Genomic DNA, 3,309 nt, shown 5'->3' with positions numbered 1-3,309 from the left:
CATATTTTCCACTTTCCTAAATTGGGTCTCCAATTCACTGTGCTGACATCCTTAAATATATATAACTGGCATCATACAGAACCCCTACTCGAAAATGCTCTTCCTAAAACAGAAAAATGGCCGTCAATTCCATGCACTTCTGGCCACATCACCCGTTTCCTTCAGTGCATGCAGTGGTTAATGTGATATCCATAATTCAAAATGTATATTTAGCCTTTGAAGAATGGTAAAACTGATGAGGAATTTTTGGAAAATATTATCTTATTTTTATATATATTCAAGATGCAAATGCATCACCCACAGTGTGGACACCCTCCATGTCCTAAGACCTTGCAGAATTTCCTGTTGCCCTCTTACCTACATGTCCTTCAGACATTTTATTCAGGCACCATGTCTAGGTTTATGATGAACCAAATCAGGATGCTATTGAGAGTGAAAGGAGATGGAAGAAATGCTAAACCAGATGAGATCCTGGACAGAAGATGCAAACTGGAGTTCCCCAAACTAACCTGGATGGAAGTCCCTTCTTGTAAAACCTTCAAAACCCACAACAATGCAGGATCAAGGGAAAAGAATTATTGGCTCAAATGACCAAAATAAAAACTAAAAAAAATCAGAATGAACACATATTTTAATGTTAAACCATTACAAGTTATCAACTACACCTCAATTCCACTGATAATATTTAGAAAATAATTTTGACCTTGTTACCTTGGTCCACATGTCTTAAAATCTGACCTCTGATGCCTACTATATGTTTCATTCACAATGTTCTCCCTGAGCTATCCTGAACATAACAAGTTTGTTTCTTCTTTAGGAATATTAAATTTGCTATTCATTCTGCATGAATACCCTTCCCCAAATCTTCACATGGCTGCTCTTTGTCATCCTTCACTGGCCATGTTACACTTTTCCTCACAGCGATTATTGGTATTATCCAGAACCATAATCATCATTTACTTGTTTACTTTGTCTCTCCCACAACTAGAGCCATAGGTCACAAGATGTCTCCTTTTGTATACAACAGGATCCCTAAAGCTTAGAACACTGTGCTGATAGCATCCCATAAATAAAAGTCAGTATGTGAATGATTGAGAAATCAGCAAATGAGTGAAGGAACAAATAAGGAGGATCAAGGCTCAGAAGGATGATACTGTGATCTAATTCACTACAGTTCATTATAGTTTGCAACTATATCTACAACTTAATTATTATTCATAGATGAGGTTGATTAGTTTTAAAGTTGTCACAAAACTTCCCGATTCAATAAAACATCTTCCTGAATTATTTGGTTATTTGAACTGATTGAATCAATTCTTTTGCAGTTGTTTGCATATTTGAAATAAATGGAGCTAACTCCAGGTGAAGAATCCTCTCTCTTGGGCCCAAATCTTCTGCCATAATAATTAAACTCCCTTAAACTAATCATCTACTGCCAAATGTCCATTTATCTTCATACCATGGAGATCCAGATTTAGAGTTACTCTTTAACAGCCAAGAAGGAAGATGCTGCAAATCCACCCCCCGGACAAAAAAATATTTGATGTTACTTATATAAATGATTTTAATTTAGCAGTACATATACAGACATCTTTAAATAATTCATTTCATCTACTGCAATTTTCATTAACCCCACACTTTTCTTCTTAGGCCTCTGGATATAACTCAATGCCACGGATGGAGATAAAAAGAACTTTTCCAGTGATTTCACCCTCACAGGGCTCTGTACTCACAATAAAGCCTCAGGCTTCCTTTTCAGCATCATTTGCGCCATATTCTTTATGGTCATGATAGCTAATGGAGTCATTAGCTTTCTGATCCACACAGACCCTCACTTCCACACTCCTGTCCTTCCTGCTCAGTACTTCTCTTTCAGCAACATGATGTATATTTCAACTTTTGTACACAAGATGCTGGTTGATTATCTCATGGGCAAGAGGACCATCTCCTTTATCTCCTGAACAGTCCAGTACTTTCTCTACATGGGGTTTGTGGGGCCTGAATTCTTCTTGCTGGGACTTACAGCTATGTGGCCACCTGCAGCCCCCGCTGCTATCCCGTCCTTTTGAGTCACCACGTCTGTTGGATGATCTTGGCCAGCTCTTGGTTTGGTGGTACTTTTGACAGCTTTCTCCTCACCCCTATCACCATGAGTCTCCCATTTTGTACTTCCCACAAGATCAACCCCTTCTTCTGTGAGGCTCCCACCATGCTGAGGCTGGCCTGTGGCAACGAAATGAAATAGTGATGTTCATTTGCTGTGTCATAATGCTACCAATCCCTTTCTCTATGGAGATTGCTTGATATGCCAAGATTGTCATCATGGTGTATCATATGAGGTCAGCAGAAAGGAAGAAGAAGGCCTTTGACACCTGCTCATCACACATAATGGTGGTGACCTTTTTTTACAGGGCTTCCCTTTACACGTATATAGTTCCCCAATCTTACCACACTCCAGTCAAAGACAAGGTTTTCTCTGACTATTGCACCATTCTCACCCCATTGTTAACACAGTATGCGATACACAGATGTAACAGGGGCTTTTTAGAGGGTTTTGGCAAGATGCCAAGGGACCTGTGGCATGACAAGGGAAGAATTCTGACAGTTTAAATCCTCTCAGAGTAGTATGGGTGATGTTATATACATATTATCATGAGTTATATGGATGACACCTGCATCAACTGCCAATGCCAGCTATCTTAAAAGGTGTATCAGCAGTACTTTTGTCAAAAGTGTCAAGTCATGGTAACATTCACAGGTGAATAAGGCTGTAAACACTACTGGCGTTTATTCCTTCTCTGTGTCCACTCATTCCAATTCTTCTCTCATACCACTTCTCGGATAGTGATTCATGTATATAAATGCCTCAAAATGTCTATTTAATATTACATGCTCTGACCACCTTCAGTGGCCTCAGATGATCCGGTGATTTGATGACATTATTTAAATGATCCATTGATGGAGTTTGTGGAAGGGCTAGATGTGTGGACATTTGAAAGAATTTGAAAGAGACTAAAGGGCCATAAAGCTTCAAAGAGAATAGTTACATAGACTCAGACTAGGATTTAGAAAATCCAGATATCCTTTCTTTGAGTAACAATTGAAAACATTCTTCCTTTATCTAAATTTGGAACTGGAAAAAATGAATCGTGTTTTTTAAGAAATGCAAAGACTCATTCTCTATGGGCAAAGATCCTATGATGTTGCATTTGTTGTGTGGTGGATACTTGTTACATCAGAAGACACAGAGGTAGATGAGGAAGAAGTGCTCTATTAGTTCATAAATTCAATAATCACTTTGCAACTTCT

The 3,309-nt window shown here is 38.6% G+C and overlaps 1 pseudogene; it reads left to right on the top strand.

The window, feature by feature from the left end:
• Nucleotides 1–390: 390 nt before the first annotated feature.
• LOC138918150 (olfactory receptor 2T6-like) lies at nt 391–2,602 on the top strand (annotated as a pseudogene).
• Nucleotides 2,603–3,309: the final 707 nt, after the last annotated feature.

This window comes from Equus caballus, chromosome 16 (assembly GCF_041296265.1).
Source record: "Equus caballus isolate H_3958 breed thoroughbred chromosome 16, TB-T2T, whole genome shotgun sequence".
Taxonomy (NCBI): domain Eukaryota; kingdom Metazoa; phylum Chordata; class Mammalia; order Perissodactyla; family Equidae; genus Equus; species Equus caballus.
The sequence above is the reverse complement of the archived record's forward strand: the minus strand, read 5'-3'. Positions and strand labels throughout refer to the sequence as shown.